This window comes from Arvicanthis niloticus, chromosome 12 (assembly GCF_011762505.2).
Source record: "Arvicanthis niloticus isolate mArvNil1 chromosome 12, mArvNil1.pat.X, whole genome shotgun sequence".
In the NCBI taxonomy this organism is placed as follows: Eukaryota; Metazoa; Chordata; class Mammalia; order Rodentia; family Muridae; genus Arvicanthis; species Arvicanthis niloticus.
Window position 1 is genome coordinate 20,051,581 of NC_047669.1, and position 20,487 is coordinate 20,072,067.

Genomic DNA, 20,487 nt, shown 5'->3' on the forward strand with positions numbered 1-20,487 from the left:
TTGATTACTGCAGCTCTTGAACTTCTGATTGTCCTGCCTCTACCTCTCAAGTGCTGGGCCTATAGATTTGTGCACCACATGTGGTTTTATATGGTACTTGGATCAAACCCAGGGTTTGGTGCATGCTAGGTATGCATTCTAGCTACAAGCCACATCCCCAGTCAGAATATAGACAAGTTGATAGATAAATCAATAGAAGCTACTTAAATCAGTGCTTTTCAACCTATACATCATGATTTTTTCCAAAAACCTTTACCTCCAAAAATATTTGTGTTATGATTCATAACAGCAGCAAAATGACAGGAAGTAGCAATGAAAATAACATTATGGTTGGGGGGTGGTTATCACAACATGAGGAGCTGTGTTAAAGGGTCAGTGTTAGGTAGGGTGAGAAGTGCTGAGTAACTGCATAGACTGGAAGTGAACAAGGAGGTCTGAGAGGACCTGAGTGGGATTACAATTGAAGAGCAGTTTACAGGAGAGCACTGTCAGGCAGATGTGCTAACTGGGAACACTACTGTATACAGAGAGATTCAGGACGGATGCAGGAGGAACAGGTTAGATAGGAGGAAAGGCACAGACATCCTGTCCTGTTGAGGAACTTCAAATGCCCCCTTGGTATGTCCTACCTTTTATCTCACTTTCAATCTTTTTTATTTATTTATTTTTAGCTTTTTAAATAAGAGCCACAATCTTAGTTTTCACTAAGCTGGCCCTAAACTGTGATCCTTGTGTCTCAGACCTGTCCTTCTCTCCTCAGTGACTGAGGCTGAGGTATTCCATACCTCACTTATGCCGTATACTTTCTATTTTAGATGTATTTATTTTATTACATGAGTACACTGTCTCTGTCTCCAGACGAAGCACTAGAAGAGGGCATCAGATCCCATTACAGATGGTTGTGAGCCACCATGTGGTTGCTAGGAATTGAACTCAGGACCTCTGGAAGAGCAGACAGTGCTCTTAACTGCTGAGCCATCTCTCCAGCCCTACCAGCCATATACTTTCTTAGTTTTAGGAGTTTGCTTCCCATTTATTGTCAAGGTACAGATGCCTCCCCCACACAATTCTAAATATGTTTTCTTGGCTTGTTTCTATTTCTTTAATTTTTTTTTGATAATTTTGTACTTGTATATTCTAGTCTTATCTATTGAACATCTCTAAGGCGTTGACTTGCTAATCTTAAAGACAAAATATAGTTTAAATGGGAACTTGCCACCTTGAAAATCCTTTATCTTCTGTATACTTACCATGATTAATGGTATTTAAGACCAATACCAGGCCTCTTACTTGCTTGAATCTCTGCTTCCCAACTTAGCCTGCCTAGGTCTGTAGTAGTACTCATTTTTGTCACATTTTATTTTGTCACCTTTTCCTTTATACTATCAAGGATTTAATTTTTTTAAAAAAGGGTATTTATTAGTGTACGTGTGTGTTGCATATAGAGGTTAAAGGGTGACTGTGGGGCTGCCTCTCCACATTGCTGTGGGTTTGGGGGATGAGTGGTTCAGATGACTTTTTAGAATTTTTGTTTGTAGAGCCTTGAACTCAGAGATCTACTTGCCTCTCTGCTTCCATAGTGCTGGGATTAAATGTGCATGCCACCGCCACCAGCTTAGAAAGCATTGTTGATGGCAGGGTTGGAGATACAGCTCAGTTGTGGAGAGCTTGTGTAGCACCCTGGCCCTCAGTTCCATTCTGTCCGTAGTACTAGTACTGTCAAGAGGAAAGACAGGGACTGGGCCACACCTACAAAATGGCTTTTTAAAAGTGACGACTCTGGCATAATTTCACAGAATGTGACTATGTTAGGCTTGGAAATATTAACTTTGAGAGAACGATGGAACCAACCAGAAAAATGAGTGGCTCTATGAATTATTTGGCAGGAGCTGGTACAAGTTATAAAAGTTAAATTTGGTGAAATTTTTGAATAGCAAAGTTCCCGGGAGTAGTGTTATGGAAGAGACTTAGGAATCTTGTTAGGTCAATTTCAAAAAGTAAGTGGAAAGATGGGTTACAGAAAATTCCTTAAGGAAGAACACAGTTCTTACGTTGAAACCAGAGGGAGGGAAGACTGAAATGAGAAAATTAAGGGCTAGAGAAGTGAGAGGAAGAAGGAATGAAGTTACTGAAAGGTTTCTTCCTATTTAAGGCAGTATTCTGCCACGTGCCTGGTACCTTCTGATGACAGGCTCAGTTTTGTAAGGGTGCAGGTTTTTTACCAAAGTTCATTTTAGACACCCGGGAATAGGGAGTCCGAAAGTCTCCTAGGCTTTTGGAGCTCTGGACAGATTGGGGAGTCTGGCCTAACGGAGCCGAACAGCCGAGACAAGCCGAGCCCAGCCGAGCTGAGTCGATCTGATCCGATCCGATCCGATCTGAGTCGAGTTGTGTCGAGTCGAGCCGAGCGGGACCCACGCGCTTGCGGGCAAGAAGGCCCCTTGGCGTCGGTCCGGGGAGTAAGAGAGCCGGGAGGCGGAGCCTTTTGTGTGGAGCGCGTGCGCCCGAGGCCTCTCTGCTGCTTCCGGATCGGCGGTGCGCGCTGGGCCAGGCTGCCAGTGTGCCCCGGTACTGTGTCTGTTCCAGTTGGGCAGCCGAGGTCCAGGGGCTGCTTGCTACTCCTCCTGTTCGCTGCTCTGTGCTTACAGCCTTATGGTTCGTGAGAAGGTCAGGCTAGAATTTGGTTTACAAGACAACTTTGTTTAAAACTTGGACTTTGGCAGAGTATGTGTGCTGCAGTCCTTCTGTTGGTTGTGCTGGTAAAACCTGCGAGGTTAGTGGTGAGAACTCTCCCGAGGACTTTCCAGGGATAGACTGTGAGGCAAACTTTGTTCTCCAGACTGCAGAGTACTTTTTACAGTGACAGAGAACGGCTGCGTATGTAGTAGACTCAAAATTAAAGTTAGGAAATGCAAATTGGAAGCCCTCCACTCCCGCTTGCATTTGTCTTTTATTTTATGTAATAATTATGACTTGTTCAATTTCTCACTTAGAACTTTGAGAAATCAGGCATGATTTTAAAAAGGCTTACTAATTTTGTAGTGAACAATGATAAAAGTACTACTTGAATTTGAAATTTCAAGTGTGTTAAATGTTAAGTTATATAGGATTTTAGAACTAATAAATCTAAAAATATGTTAGCAATTGCTTTTTGGATGTCCGAGGCAGACTCTGGTTTCCCTTGGATTTCTGGATAGTATTATCAGTATGGTATGAGTGTAGAACCTCAACCTGAGTGTATAGTGTTTGAGATTACCAGTGTGTTTGCAGCTGGGAATAGACTCGGTCTCTTATTCCCAGTCTGGTGACCTATCCAAGAATAGACTAATGAAACTGGCTATTTATTTGTTTGGAGGGAAATATGGGCGAGTTGGTTTTAGAGTAAGCAGTAAAAAGCTGAGAAAAATAAATGTGGTAATGTTTAGTTTATTGTTGAAATGTGTAAGCCTAAGAGTAATTTATTTGCATGGAATTTCTTTGGCCTTTAAAAAAACAACAAAGGCCTTGAATATTCCTCAGTGTTAATTCCTTTTATGGGATTTGTGCTGCATTTGAATTTGATGAAATAGATGGATGTAGATGCTTGGCATTTAACTGGGAGATGTGTTTTCCCTGTGGATGTGTTCAGTGCTTACAAGTAACTTGAATGCTTAGCCTTTTCAGAAGTGCCAGGGAGGAAAGGAATTGTGTTAATAGTAGTCTCAGTCTAAACCTTCCTGCCTGGCCATTGCACAGGACTGTGATGCCAGAACTCAGGGGGCTTGAGGCAGGAGGATCACCACTTCCAGGTGAGTGTAGGCTAGAGAGCCAGACTGTCTCAAAACAAAAAAAGAAAAGAAAACCTTTGGACCTTCTTATGGAGGATGCTTAACAAGATACAGATAGAAATATTTATGAATATCTCCCACAGCTTTTAAAAATATTAAAGTTTTTAATTTAAGAAGTTTAAATTTTATATGTGTATGGGTGTTTTGCCTGCATGAATGTGTACTGGAGGCCAGAGGGGCCGTGGTGTCAGATCCTCTGGAATTGGAGTTATAGCTGATTGTGAGCTGTCATGTGGGTGTTGGGAATCGAACCTGGGTCTTCTGGTAGAGCAGCAACTCTTCTTATCAGTGGAACCATCTCTCCAGTCTCTCTCCCATAGCTTGTTATGCTCTTATACTATTTGCTTAGTGGCCTTTTTGTTTGTTTGTTTGTTTGTTTTAATTTTACTTTTTAAATTTTATTTAAAGATTTATTTATTTATTTATTGTATATGAATACACCATCACTGTCTTCAGGCACACCAGAAGAGGGCATCAGATTCCATTACAGATGGTTGTGAGCCACCATGTAGTTGCTGAGAATTGAACTCAGGACCTCTGGAAGAGCAGTAGTCAGTGCTCTTAACTGCTGAGCCATCTCTCCAGCCCTGTTTTTTTTGTTTGTTTGTTTGGTTTTTTTTTTGTTTTTTGTTTTTTTTTGTTTTTTTGAGACTGGTCTTCTCTGCTGCCTTGGCTGTTCTGGAACTTGCTCTGTAGACCAGGCTGATCTCAACTCTGCTTCCCTATTTCTGGGATTAAAGGCCAGCATCACCACTGCCCAGCTATAGTTTAAATTCGCTTACTTTATTGGAATTACTTTTAATCACCACTAAGGGAAAGATTATTTTCTTGACATAATTAAAGTAATCAAATTAAGAAACCTTATCACTTACGTGGCAAGAAGTATTCTTTTTTTAGTAGCCATCAAATTATTGTTTTTTATATTTATTTATATTTGTTGAATTCTTCAGTGAATTGTAATCATTGTGCAGTTTTCAATATTTCCTTTTAATAATTTGTATGTGTGCATAAATGGTTTGTGGTACCTTCCATGAGCACTGCCTTATTTTTCGAGACAATGAATTTCAATGAATTTCTTTCAATGAATTTGGGTAGGCTGGCTGCCAGTGTGTGCAGCAGCCTTGCGCTGGGGGCTCAGACACATGCTTTATTCTCAGAGTCATTGCCCCCAGTCTTCTTTTAAAAACATTCAAAAAGTTAAAAAAGAGCATACACAATTTTAAAACAAGATCATATGTTATATATATTATATATCTTTATATATTATATATTATATATGTAATATACATCACATAATCATATATATAGTATACATTGTATTATATATACATAATATATTATGCATCATATAATACATATTATATAATATAATGCATCATATAATACATATTATATAATATAATGCATCATATAATACATATTATATAATATAATGCATCATATAATACATATTATATAATATAATGCATCATATAATACATATTATATAATATAATGCATCATATAATACATATTATATAATATAATGCATCATATAATACATATTATATGATATATATATGATATATATGATATATATCATATAATATATAGGTAATAGGTATTATGCTATTTAATATATTATAGGTATTATAATATTTAATATATTATTTTTATTTTTGAGACAGGGTTTCTTTACGTGTGCATGCATGCATCTTGGCAGTATGTCTATATGCTTTTTTTTTTTTTTTTTTCCGAGACAGGGTTTCTCTGTGTAGCCCTGGCTATCCTGGAACTCACTCTGTAGACCAGGTTGGCCTCGAACTTAGAAATCCTCCTGCCTCTGCCTCCCAAGTGCTGGGATCAAAGGCATGCGCCACCACCGCCCGGCTGTCTATATGCTTGTATATGAGTAGAGGCTAGAAGATTTCTTGGAGCTGGAGTTCTTAGGTGTTTGTGGCTTATTACATAGATGCTGGGATCTGAACTCGAGTCCTAGTGATATTGTAGCAAACACTTAACTACTGACTCATCTCCCTACCTATCCTCTCAGTATTTTGTTTAATTCTTGTTGAGAGAGAAAATGTGTGTGTGTGTGTGTGTGTGTGTCTGTCTGTCTGTCTGTCTGTCTTTGTGTGTCCATGTACACATACATCCATTGCCCTGGTTTACCTGTTGAGGTCAAATGACAGCTTGTAGGGAGCTCAATCTCTACCTACTATGTGGGTCCCAAGGATCAAACTCTCAGGTCCCTAGACTTGGCAGCAAGTGCATTTTACTTGCCAAACCTGCTGAGCCCACAACTCTTGCTATTTTTAGGATAACTTTATTTTAAAATATTATAGGAAGTGGCTGTGCAGTTGGGTGTGGTGGTTCACACCTTTAATTCCAGCAGTCAGGAATAGTAGGCATTTCTCTGACTTCAAGGCCAATCTGGTCTATATAGCCATATCCAGGCCAGCCAGGGCTATAGAATGAGACTCTATCTCAAAAATAAAACAAAATCAGAAAGAATGCTGTGCTTCCTTCATCCAGACATTTTGTAAGTTACAAAACCCAGAAAATCGACAGTGGTACTTTTCTGTTAATAAGAATACTAAATTTGTAGTTTTTTTTTTTTAAACGATTTTTCGACCTACACTGCTTGTGTATGTATAATTTTGTGCTGTTTTTTTCTCATGTAGAGATGTATATAGCTACTACAGTGAAGATAAAAAACTTGAGTCACCACAAAGGGCACCCCTCTTGCCACCGGGTGAGATAGCCCCTTCACAGTGCTGCTCCCTGACTCCTGGCAGCCTGTCCCCTAGCTCTATGGTGTTTCCTTTTCCAGGATGGTATGTAGTGGTAAGTTAAAGAAAGGCACTTTGTTTAACCTTTCCCCTGTTGAGGGTTTGTTGTGGTGTATGTGCGTGTATGTGCGTGTGTACGTGCTGTGGCCAGAGGGAGGACTAGCATTCTTGTTGCTCTTTGTCCCATTTCAGTGAGACAGGGTCTCTTGCTGAATTTGCAGCTAGGCTGGCGGCCAGTAATCCTTTCTCCACCCCCTCACAGGGCCGGGCTTACAGACACACCTGGCTTTTTATGTGAGCTTTGGAGATTTGAACTAAGGCCTTTGGGTTTACAGAGCCAATGCTCCTTATCTGTTGAGCCATCCCTGAGTCCTGAGGAATGTTTAGAGTTTTTGATTGTAAACCAAGGGCTAGTGAAAATTTGTGCAGGAAATAGGAGGATTTTTTTTTCCCTCTTCGAGACAGGGTTTCTCTGTGTAGCCCTGGCTGTCCTGGAACTCACTCTATGGACCAGGCTGGCCTCAAACTTAGAAATCCACCTGCCTCTGCCTCCCAAGTGCTGGGATTAAAGGCATGCACCACCACTGCCTGACTCTTTTTTTTTTTTTTTTTTTGTAATAGGTGGATTTTATGTAAATAAAAGCTTTCCTTTTTTTCTAAAATAGGTGCTTAGTGGTGAGATTGCTGAGTTGTGTGCTAAGTGTGTGTTTAGTTACTTGCTGTGATGGTTAATGGTTTTGATCATCTTTTTATGTTTTTATTCTTTTCAGATTTTTTGTGAAATGCTTGATATCTTTAATTGAATCAGAATAATTTACTTATTTACTGTTGAGTTTTGAGAATTCTTTATAGAATAGTTTTTATTTAAGACCTTTTGTTGTGGGTTTTTTGTTTGTTTTGTATTTGTTTTTGGAGACAAGGTTTCTCTGTGTAGTCTTAGCTCTCCTGGAACTCACTCTGTAGACCAGGCTGGCCTCAAACTAAGAAATCCTCCTACCTTTGCCTCTAGTGCTGGGATTAAAGGTGTGTGCCACCATTGCCCAGTTGTTTTGAACATTTTAATGAAATCATAAAGTGGATGGATTTCTGTGTCCTGTTTATTTTGCTTACATGATGTAGGGTATGTTATTAGTTGATTCTTTTTTAATGGGTTAGGAGTAACCTATATGAACATACATTTTTGTCTGTTTGATCAGCATTTGGGTTGTTTAGACTTAGGTATTATGAATAATTATATTTTGAATATATGTGTTCGTTTTTTAAAGAGTAATTTTTTTCTTTTTGTGTATGCTGTGTGTATGTGCACATTTTCATGTTAGTTGGCACATTTGTGGGCTTAGACTCAAGGTTAATATCTGATATTTTTCTGATTATTTTTCTACCGTAATGTTTGAGGCAAGTTCTCTTAGTCAAACCCAGAGTTTACTAGTCTCATTAGCTAGCTTGCTCTGGGACTCTGTCTCCAGTCCTGGTTTTTGAGGCTGAATTACAGGTGAGCCAGCACTCATTTACTCAGTGGGTTCTGGGGATCTGAACTCTGTAAGCACGTTGACTACTGAGCTATGCTCTCCATGTAGTCCAGGCTGGGCTTGAACTCAGAGATCCACCAGCTTCCCTCCCACCCCCCGGGATTAAAGGCATACACCATCACACAATGTGGAAAGGAGTCCTTCTTTTAAAAATATGAAGACGCTACAGGTTCTCTGCAGCTGAGCTACACCCCTAAGCCTTGTTTTTGGTGTAAGCCTTTGCTTTCGGTTCTCCTGTGCATATGTCTAACAGCAGAATTGCTGAGTATAGTACTGCCACAATGTTCAATCAGTGAGTATAGCACCGCCAGTGTTCAATCAGTGAGTATAGTACTGCCACAATGTTCAATCAGTGAGTATAGCACCGCCACAGTGTTCAATCAATCAGTGAGTATAGCACCGCCACAGTGTTCAATCAGTGAGTATAGTACCACCACAGTGTTCAATCAGTGAGTATAGTACCACCACAGTGTTCAGTCAGTGAGTATAGTACCGCCACAGTGTTCAATCAGTGAGTATAGTACTGCCACAGTGTTCAATCAGTGAGTATAGTACCGCCACAGTGTTCAATCAGTGAGTATAGTACTGCCACAGTGTTCAATCAGTGAGTATAGTACCACCACAGTGTTCAATCAGTGAGTATAGTACCACCACAGTGTTCAATCAATCAGTGAGTATAGTACCGCCAGTGTTCAGTGAGTATAGCACCGCCACAGTGTTCAATCAGTGAGTATAGTACCGCCACAGTGTTCAATCAATCAGTGAGTATAGTACCGCCAGTGTTCAGTGAGTATAGCACCGCCACAGTGTTCAATCAGTGAGTATAGTACTGCCACAGTGTTCAATCAGTGAGTATAGTACCACCACAGTGTTCAATCAGTGAGTATAGCACCGCCACAGTGTTCAATCAGTGAGTATAGCACCGCCACAGTGTTCAATCAGTGAGTATAGTACCGCCACAGTGTTCAATCAGTGAGTATAGCACCACCACAGTGTTCAATCAGTGAGTATAGCACCGCCACAGTATTCAGTCAGTTAAGAAATCAATCGCAGACTTTTCCAAAGAAGCTTTTCTATTTTATTTTTTCATCAACAGTGTATGAACTTTTCAGTTTTCCTATATCTTATTGATATCACCTGAACTACACCCTCATCACCCATCCCTTGCTCCTTGTTGTATAGTTCAGATTGATTTCAGTTTAAGATCTTCTTATTCAAACTTCTCTAGTGGCAGGAATGTACAGCCTGGTGACAGATAGCCTTTTTGATTATAGCCTTGTTTGTGGGCTGTGAAGTTTAACGATGTGGTATTGTAAAACATGTGTTTGGTCTTTATCAATTTCCTGGCATGTAACTCCTAAAATGCTTGGAATCTCTAATGAGTTTCTTTTGTATTTATTGAGTGTAGTGAGGTTGTAACCTCCTAGTTAGCTTCAAGTGGAGACTGGTCACAGGAAAAATCTAGGTATGATTTGGAGTCCCAAGGATGTGAAGAATAAAGGTTGAAAAGATCTGCCCTTGATCAGAGTTATTATTTATCCTTACTTAGTGAGACCTTAGTTTTGAACACCAGAGATTTGAGTTGGGGAACTACTGGATAGTTCAACTTGTGAAGGAGGACTCTGCAGTATATTGTGCAGGAGAGAGAATGGAAGCAAGGTCATTCCCATGTTCCTTGTGCATGTGTGTCTCAGCTGATGTTTAATCACTGTCTTTTGAATGCCTTTCTTAGTAAGTATAAGATAATGTTTTTCTGAGTTCTGTGAAAAGCTCCAGCAAATTAATTGGATCGAGGTGGGGTTCATGGGAACCCTGATTAATAGCAGGCTAGTTGCTAGATGACCAACCTGGGGTTACATAGATGACATTTAAGGTAAAGCAGCTTATCTCCAGATTTGAGTTGATTTAAAGGTCAGTTTCTTAGAGTTTCTGTTGCTATGATGAAACAGCATGACCAACAGCAACTTGGGGAAGAAAGAACTCTAGGTTACTCTCTATCAACAGGGAAGTCAGGGCAGGAACTCAAGTCAGGAACGGAGGCAGACTTCAGAGGACTGCTGCTTACTGGCTTGCTCCTTATAGCTTTTTCAGCCTGCTTACACGATCTTGGACCAAATGCCAAGAGGGGCACCCTCTCACATCAGTCATTAATCAAGATAATACCCCCATAAACTTGCCCCACAGGCCAGTCTTATGGAGGCATTGTCTCAATTAATTAAGATTCCCTTTTCCTAAATATGTTTAGGTTTGTGTCAAGTTGAAAGAAACCAACCCGCACAGATGCCCAGCTAGTATCTGTTGCAGAACTTCAGAGAAACCCCTCCTGTACTTTTGGTGACGAGGTCAGAGTCTTTGTGTAGCCACAGTTTGTATGTACTTCACCTGAACGGTTGTCTTCACTTTCTTGATGAGATCTTTGAAGTGCAGCACTTAAGATTTTAATTAAAAAAAAAAAAAACAAAACCATAGTATAAGATCTGTGCTCTCAAAATTATATTTAGAGCATGAAATTAACTAGAAGCAGTGTTGGAAAGCAGAGTCCAGAAGCTTTTCACTTTTAAGCAGTGACATTTTAGATCCGTGCAGCATGACTCCTTGTTTTTATTTCCTTGTCCCCTTCAGCCCGCATGCACACTGACTTTCTTCTGTGGTTGCTTTAGACCCCTCATGGTGGAATCACACCATCTGACCATCTGTGGCTGGCTGGTTTGACTTAGCATTTTGTTCTCAATGTTTATCTAGCTTGAATCTCCCTTAAAGTGCTGAATGTTTTGTTGTATGTCTCTATAATACTTTATTGATTGATTGATTGCTTGATTGATTGATTATGTGGGCACACACATACTATACTCACACATAGAGGTCAGACACAACTTGTAGGAGTGGCTCTTCTTGTACTATGTGGACTCTAGGAATGAAACTCAGGTTGTCATGCTTGGTAGCAGCCGCCTTTACCTGCTGTCCCATTTTGAGAACTGGCCCATATCATAAATATTTTCCTTATCCATTATTTGTTGGTATTCATTTTGTTTCCACATTTTGGTTAGTGTGAAGAAGGTTGTAACTATCTGTTTGGGATCTGACTTCAGTTCTTTTGAGTAAATAAATCCCACCTATAGTAGGGTTACTATCTGAAAAGAGCCTCTATAAGCTTTCCTCAGTGGCTGGTATTACCATTTTGCATTCTCATTAGTAAGGCTCAGGGTTTTCAATTTTTTAAATATTCTCTCAACATTTACATTACCCTTTTGATCATGGCCACCCTAATAGGTGTAAGGTAATAATAGTTCAGTGTGATTTTTTTTTTTTTTTAGTTAAGTTTCCCTAGTGACTATAGTTTCCATGGTTTAAAAAAAAAAGGGTTTTTTGTTTGTTTGTTTGTTTTTGGTTTTTCGAGACAGGGTTCTCTGTGTAGCCCTGGCTGTCCTGGAACTCACTCTGTAGACCAGGCTGACCTCGAACTCAGAAATCCACCTGCCTCTGCCTCCCAGGTGCTGGGATTAAAGGTGTGTGCCACCACTGCCCGGAGGGTTTATTTTTATTTTCTGTGTATGTGTGTGTATATGCATGTGTGTATACATGTGCATATGCGCACATACACCTCGGAGGAGCAGAAGAGGGAGATGAATTCTGTGGATCTGGAGTTACAGACAGTTGTGAGTTGCCCATTGTGGGTGCTGGGGTCAAGGGAAGAGCAGCATCACTTTCTTCTTGATTGAGTTTTGGTAGCATTTTAGAACCTAGGGTCAAATTGAAGAGCATAAGATTGATTGCAATATTCCCTTATCTTTTAAACTTAGGGTCTGTAATTGATAATGTCGTTTTATTCTTAATATTGTTTGTGAACTCCTTTTCTGTTAGTTTTTTAGAGAGGTAAGGTAGAGGTAGGTGTGTGTGTGTGTGTGTGTGTGTGTATATGTATGTATGTGTAAACAGGTTTAAAAGTAGCCATGGCTAACCTTTAACTCCTTTTGGGCCTTAACTTGCCTTTAGGCCTTCTGCTACCTTCTAACCCAGCCTCCATCTCTGTGGTGCTGGCATTGCAGGTGTGTGCTCACACATCTGGTTTGTGGGGTGCTGAGGATGGAACATTGGGCTTTGTACATGCTAGGTAGGCACTCTACAGCTCGGTCTGGCCTATAAAGTTTTATTTAAAATGTTTCTTTTCTGTTTGATTTATTTCTGCTCTGCTTGTTTAAAATGCATTTTCCCTTTATGGTTGCATGCATGTGAGTGCACATCTGTATATGTATGCATATGTGTATGTATGCATATGTGTTCAGTACCAGAGGTCACCATTGGGTGTCTTCTTCATTTGTTTTCTATCTTATTCTAAAAGCTTTATTATGTTTGTTTTTTACCAAGATTAAAAAAAAAACATATATTTGTTTTATGTATATGAGTTCTTTATCTGCATATATATCTGAATACCAAAAGAAAGCATCAAAACTCTTTATAGATGGTTGTAAGCCACCATGTGGTTGCTGGGAATTGAACTCTGGAAAAACAGCCAATGCTGTTAGCTGCTGAGCTGTCTTTCCAGCCCCTTTCCCAAGATATATCTTGTTACTTTAAATTATGTATATGTATGTGTGTAAGTGTGAGAGTATGTACACACAGGTATAGAAGCCTATGAAGACCTAGGCACCTACAGTTGTGAGCCCCCTAAGGTGAGTGCTAGGAACTGAATTTGAGTACTCTACAATTGCAGTGTGTGCTCTTAAGTGCTGAACCAACTCTCCAAATTGTTACTTATTTGTGTATGTGTGTATCACCCACGTTCAACACTCTACATGTACAGGTTAAGAACAACTTTTAGGAGTCAGTCCCCTGCCTTGGTCATGTGGGTCTCAGGGATTGCGCTCAGGTGCTCAGGCCACACTTGTGGCAAGCACCTTTACCAGCCTGGCCACCTCACTGGTCCATCATTTTATTCATTCATTTATTCATCTATTGACACATCCATCCATTTATTGTTAAGGCTCTAAGAGTTTTAGAATTTATTATTTTATGTGTATGGGTATCTTGCCTGCATGTTAGTTTGGGCACTGCTTGCTTGTGAGGACCAGAAGAAGGCAGCAAGCTGCATCATATGCAAGAGTAGCATATACTCTTAATGTCTGAGCCATCTCTCCAGCCCTAAGGTGTACTTATTTATTTAGATTTGTTTTATTTGAATGAGTGTTTTGCCAGCATATGAGTACCATGTAAATATATCTGGTATCTACAAAAGTTGGTCTTGAATACCCTGGGACTGGAGTCACGGATGATTGTGGGCTACTATATGTGTGCTAGGATTTGATGTGTGTGTGTGTGAGCCTGGGCACTGTGCAAGGCATTTAGTATTTTAATCATTGAGCTGTCTCTCCAGCCCTCTAAGGTTTATTTTTAGTTATGTGTGTGGGGAGGTATATGCATGTGAATGTAGGCACAGGCCTCTGATCTCTAGAGTTGGAGTCGTAGGTCGCTGTGAGCCATCTGATTTGGGTACAGGGAACCGAGGTCTGGTCTTCTGCATGAGCAGTCTGCTTTTAACTACTGAGCAGAGACAAGGTTTCTTAGTGGATCTGTAGCTCACTGACTTGGCTAGGTTGGCCACTCAGTGAAGTTCAGGGGTCCCCTGTCTTTATGTAGGATTATACACACATGCCACAGTGTCTGGCTTTTTATGTGCTCTGAGGACCCAGACTTAGGTTCTTGTCCTTGTCCCTAGCACTTTGAAAACTGAGCCAGCTTCCCCCCCGCCCCTTCTTTTTTTTTTTTAATAAGGTTTTGTGTGTGTGTGTTTTAGATATACTTCAAGCTTCAGCTTCTCCCCTTTGTTTGGGAAATTTACTTCAATTAATCTTTAAAAAAAGATTTTTAAAGAATTATGTGTATGACTATTTTGCTTTCATGCATGGTTGTGTACCACATGTGTTCCTGGTTTCAGGCAAGGTCAGAAATAGTTATCAGGTTGCCTAGAAGTTAAGTTAGGGATGGTTGTAAGATACTGTGTAGGTGCTGGGACCTTAACCCCTGTCCTGTAAGAATAGCAACTGCTTTTAACTACTGAGCTATCTCTCCAGCTCTCTTCTCCAGCCATGACAGTCAGTCATGAGTAGGTCTACTAGCAATGTATGACTTCGGTTTATCTTCTGAGAGCTATTTATTTTTCTATTTCTGAAGGATAGTTTTACTAAGTGTATTATTAATTCTTCATTGGTATCTCCCTTGGAATTTGAAAAATACAATGCCACATTTATTTTTGGTCGCTGGTTTCAAATGAGAAAACTGTGTGTGTGTGTGTCTGTCTGTCTGTCTGATCCACAGAGGCCAGAAAAAAGATCCCCCATGGAGCTTGAATTTGAAGCAGTTGTGTGCTGCCCAACATAGGTTCTGGGGGACTGATCTCTGGTCCTTTGGAAAAGCATCAAGCTCTCTGAACTGCTCAGCTATCTCTTGAGCCCCCAAGCCCAATTTTTTATTAGCATTTATATTAAGTGCAACAGTTTTCTTTTTGACTCTTCGTAGTTGTTTAGCTGTCTTGTTATAAAGTTCAAGCTCAACAGGACTCGGGATTCTTCTACATCAGCTTCCCAGGTGCTGAGATGACAGGTCTGACCATTATCCCTTGCTTCAGAAGGACTTTTATTATTACGTAGCTTTTTCATGAAGAATTGGCATGTTTGGATATATGCAGTACAAATGTAGATGCCAGTGATTTACATCAGGTGTCTTTTATTGCTTTCCTTATTAGTTTTGAATCTTAAAAAAAAGTACATGCATATTTTATGAGTATACACAGAAGCATGACATGGCACACATGTGGAAGTCAGAGAACAGCTTGGGCATTGGTTTTCTCTCCGCCGCATGGGTTCTAGGGATCAAACTCAGGTCATCAGACTTGACATCACCGTGGAGCTCCAGCTTTGTCTTTCCTTTTAAATTTTTTTTTTTTTTAAAAAACAGGTTTATTTTACGTGTGTGTGTGTGTGCGTGCGTGCGTGTGCATGTGTGTGTGTGTGTGTACATGTACATACACAAATGCCTATGGAGGCCCCTGGACCTGGAGTTAAAAAGTAGGTAGTTGTAAGCTACCTGCTGTGGGTACTGGGGCTCAAACTTGGGTCCTGTGGAAAAGCAGTGAACACTCATAACTGGTAAGCCATATCTCAGCCCTTTCACTTTATTTTTTGAGATGGGGTCTCTCATTAGGACCTGTGGTTCACTGACTGGCTAGGAAGCCTCTGGATCCTCTTGTTTGCAGTGTTGGGATTGTAGGAATGCACTTACTTTATACATGGCTTTTCTGTCCTCAGGTTTAAATAGCAACAGGGTTATGGGTGTGAACCACCATAGTTACTCTGTTTTCTGTTTGTGATAATTGATTTCTTGATTGAAAATATTATTTTTAATAACAGCTTGTAACATAATTTGGTAGACTGTAAGTATGCACTATGGACAACATGCAGATAGACTGTGGAATTACTTGTAACTCTAGAAGTTAATCTAATTTTTTTTAGAACCAAAAACAAGAAGCATCTGTCATAAAAACAAAACAAACAAAAATCTCCCCAAACAAAGCAAACAAATAAGCAAAAATCCCCAAATCCTAAACTTCCAGTCTACTGCCAAGTTCATGCACTTTCTGAAATCTGGCTAAAAGAGAACTTTGTCAGTCAGTGCATTACAGATAGCTTCTGAGGAACCAGTGTGTACGTGTCTGTCTCATTAAGGGAAGAAAACAAAGCACTTCTTTAACTCTCCACTTCTCTCCCAGTGTCTTCCGTTTGTAGCTATGATTTCTCTCCTATCTCTAGTCTGTATCTCCCTGCCTGCCTAATGTGTGACTATCTTGCTGTCTAACAAAGGGCATTGTTCTGTATTTGTTTAACAGCACAGAGAGCATAACATGGGGACGGAGTGAGGGATATCTTTATAGAAGTCTTGAACAGAATTTTACAAAGGGTTAAATCAGTCCATCTGTCCCATCTGCTCCAGGTAGCAAACGTATCATCACCAAACAGTCCTTTTTGGATGGTGTTTGTTGTATAAGATCAGTTTTTATATATTTGCTGTTTTCAGCAAATGATTATCGTAACACACATACACACACACATTGTTCTCTGAGTCAGTAGCGTGGAAGAGTACATAATTTAAAGGGATATGTTAGTTTAGGTTGTTAAGCTGATTGATTACATGAGAAATTCAAGGCAAGTAAGGTTGGTTTTACATTGTTCTTTTAAAGGCAGGTTAAAGGAGGATACACATTATATACATATCCTAATGTATATAAAGGATATACATTAGGATAGTAGTCTTGAGTCCAAGTGACCTTAGTGCCTATTGTTAACTCAACCGTGGGGTCTAGCAAAAGCTTCTGTCTTTGAATACAAGAGATATTTTCATATAATATATCACCACAAACAAGAACTTCTGATTAGTTGTCATTCTTTAAAGCATTGTAAAATAAGTTCTGTAGTACTAAATTATTCCTCACATCTTGCTTTTAAAACAACTAAGCTAGATAGGACTTAACTATTCTGTACATAGATAATACTCACCATGCTGTTTTGTTAAGTGTTCATAATTTTAAACTAGACTCAGGCTTCCAGAATCTGTTTTGATGACCAGAAGTCTTCAAAGGGAAATGTCCCAATACTTGAGCTCTGCCACTTACTGGTTGGGTTTTGTTTTGTGAATGAACCTTCAAGTCTTCTTATTTGTAAAATGTGAGTAGTAAGTAATGACTAGTAACAGTAAGTAGTGTATATGTCTTAGTTGAAATACCTAAGACCAGGAGTGCTTTGGGTGGTGGGATATCTGTCTCTTCTCTTTTCTTTTCCTCCCTTCCTCCCACCTACCCTCCCTCCTTCCCCCCTCTCTTAAATGAGAGGATATTTATTTGCATAGATGTAATGAGATATCTTAGAAATGGCACTCAAATCTAAACATGAAATTCATTCATTTTTTGTGTATACCTAAAGTACATAAAGTGAAGGTAATTTTATATATATAGTATTTTGAAAAATAATTTTGTGTGTAGAACAGTTTTATGGTATGGAATTTTTTATTTGCATCAAATTGACACTCAAAGTTTGGGATTTTAGAACATTTTAAATTTCACATCAGAGATACTTAGCCCCTGTATCAGTTACAGGTATATTTCTTGGATGTCTGTAAGTTCCTGGGAATATTATTCAGCAAAATCTAAATACTGTTCTCTGTATTTTGTATGTGAGATCAGCATTAATAGGTCATCCTTTTTTTTGGTTTTGGAAAGTTAGCAGAGGCAGATAAATTATTCTCACTTTGATTTTCCTGTGATAAGTTGCTTAAACCTCTTCTATAGGACTTAGGACTTTATTATTCCAAATGAATACCGTCTATGCACTTTACCATTGCAAAATTATTAACACCTCTGACAGTGTCTTAGTCTTTTTCTGTTATTCTAATAAAGTATGAGGACAAAAGCAATTTAGAAGAGACTTATTTTCTGACTCACAGTTCAAGGTACAATCTTCTATGGGAAGGAGGTCAGGGTAGCAGGAGCTTGAAACATCTGTTCATGTGACACCCACAATCAGGAGACAGATTAATGCATATTAGTGTTGACCTCTCTTTCTCCATTTAATACAGTTTAGGATCCCAGCCCTGGGAATGGGTGCTACTCACAGTGGGCAGATCTTCCTATCCCAGTCACCACCACCACCATCTCTTACCAGTAAACTCAGAGATGCAAATGTACTGTCTCTCCCTCCTTCCCTCCCCACCCCCGTCTCCCTCCCTATCCCCCTCTCTCCACACTCTTTTTCCCACAGTAATAACAATAATAATTTGTTTTTGTTTTGTCTTGTTTTGTTTTGTTTTTCGAGACAGGGTTTCTCTCTGTAGCCCTGGCTGTCCTGGAACTCACTCTGTAGACCAGGCTGGCCTCGAACTCAGAAATCGGCCTGCCTCTGACTCCCAAGTGCATAATAATAATTTGTGATGGAAAGATAACACAAAAATATTTATGATTTCAGGCTATTTTGTATTATGTGAAGCGTGTTTCTTCTTGATTCATTATTTTTCTTTTTTTTTAAACAAAGCTAGTTATATTCTTTGATATATGACAACCTTTATTTGGTATGTTCAGTAAAAGTTATATAAGAAAGTAAGTAAGTATCCTTTTTGTGAAGATGTTTATGGAACTTTAAAATTTCAGAACCATTTTTCCAGGCAATAACAGTTAACATTTTGTAGTTATAATAATGTCTTGATTATGAAGGAGGTATAGCAAATCAGTTTTTAAAAAGGCTCAGAGAGAAATGTGTGTTTATACGCTTTTAAAATTTCATTTGCACACCAGTATTTTGCTTGCCTGATAGATGTCACCAGGGGTGTGAGCTCAGAAGAGGGGGTCAGTCAGAACCCTGAACCGGAGTGACAGATGATTTGGACAGTTCTATTTTGTGCGGCTGATAGCAGTTGTGAGAAGTGAATACGGCGATGGTCGTAGGACTAGAGAGTGTGAGTTCTGATAGGGAAGGAAGAGTGGAGATGGAGCAGAGTGCAGTGCATACTCAGTGTAGCTCTGACTCTCATGACCTCTACTTTCTCTTCTTCTGTTGCTATAGAAATAGATACTTAATGTGTTTCGGATGTATGGAGGCAGAAGTGGGAAGATTGCTTAAGCTCAGGCATTTGGGATCAGCCTGGAAAACATAGTAGGACTCTGTTAACAGTAATAAGCACATATTGGCTCTTTTGAGTGCTTGGCTTTGGGACAGGCAATGAATTGCTTACTAGAAACTTTTGTTGTTGTGCTGGTGACATAGCTGTTTTGTGACAAATTTTTTTTCTGGGGAGATGCAGCATATGCATTTACTCACTGCAGCTAGGGATCCCACCACAGAGTCGAGTACAGACACCACCAAAGTCAACTTGGGGAACCAACGAGCTCTCCTGGGGTTACTTACAGGAGTATGAGTGGGGGTTGCTTACAGGAGCAAACATGTCTCAAAGACAGCTAGCTATATCACCAAAGCCTACACTAGCATAGGTGACAGCTCACAAAACTGGGAACCTGGAGCTCACTGCACAGCCTGCAGTCAGACCAACAGTTGGGCAAGTGTCATTGTCAGGTGCCTCAGCTGGTTTAAACCTTTTCCAGGCAGCTTGGCTATTTCTGATCATTTCTGGTCATTATGGGCAGGTAGTCTGGTCAGAGTCGTCTGTATCTTGGCTTGCCTGATAATCTTTTTTTTTTTTTTTTTTTTTTTTTTTAAAGCATCATTTGAAGATTTATTTATTTATTTCATGTATGTGAGTACACTGTAGCTCTCTTCAGACACATCAGAAGAGGGCATCAGACCCCATTACAGATGGTTGTGAGCCACCATGTGGTTGCTGGCAGTTGAACCTCTGGAAGAGCAGCCAGTGCTCTTAATCACTGAGCCATCTCTCCAACCAGAGAATCTTTTTTTCAGGTTTTCCTGCTTATCTGTCAGGGAGGGGCCTAGGGAGTCTTGTCAATTTCAGGGATTTCCTGGAGTGTCACCCACGCTGGAGTGTCATCTGTGCTGGAGTGGGCTTTGGCTTGTCTTGGATTCTCTTGTCTGGGGTGAATAGGGGCGTGTGTGTGTGTGTGTGTGTGTGTGTGTGTGTGTGTTGTATTTTCCTAGGAAGGGTCTTGTCACACAAGAGCTCGGGTTGTTAGCATGCTAGGCAGGTGCTCTATCACTGAGCTGCATCATTGTCCCATGAAACAAACTACTTTAAAGTACATTGAGAAAATAATTATAACTAGAGCTACTCATTGTCTATAATATGATGAATTATCAGAAAGATTACTCTTTGGAAACCCATGAAAAACTACTATTAACATAATTTTTAATTGCTTGCTTATTTCTTAGCTATTACATTGATGGCTTTTATTGATTTACAGGACTTATACCAAAGTTTAAAAATGTGTGAGGGGAGTTGGTGAGATGGCTCAGTAAATGAGGTGCTTGGGGCCTGAGATGCAGACAAGGAATCTGTGGGGCAAACCAGCTAGCTAGACTATCCAAATTGTCCAGCTCTAGATTCAGCTTAGAGACCCTGCCTCAATAAATAAAGAGAGTGATCGAGGACAGCATTGGCATCATCTGTGGGCTTTCACATGCACATGTGTGTGCCACATGCACTGCTCATACCTCAGAGTTAAGGAAGTGCCACATATATTTTTTTCTATATACATTTACTTTTGTCCTATTCTGTGTCTGAGAATTTAGCTTTTAGTTTTCATAGCATTTGTTTGATATACCTGGAAAAATATCTCACTTAATATGAAGAAAGTGGATCTGTGCCCTATATCATTACAATGCAAACGAAATGTTAATTTTCTTAGTTTTT

At 39.7% G+C, this 20,487-nt stretch overlaps 1 protein-coding gene across 4 annotated transcripts in view; it reads left to right on the forward strand.

Moving 5' to 3' along the window:
• The window catches only part of Znf148 (zinc finger protein 148), a 119,664-nt gene that overhangs the window by 14,451 nt on the left and 84,726 nt on the right, over positions 1 to 20,487 (forward strand). Inside the window, exon 1 of one of the 4 annotated variants that reach the window (XM_034514949.2) lies at positions 2,535 to 2,667. The exons of the other annotated variants lie outside the window; for them this stretch is intronic. The gene's annotated coding sequence lies outside the window, so the exon portion shown is untranslated. Of the gene's footprint in view, positions 1 to 2,534; positions 2,668 to 20,487 lie in introns of those variants that run through there. 4 annotated transcript variants of the gene reach the window in all.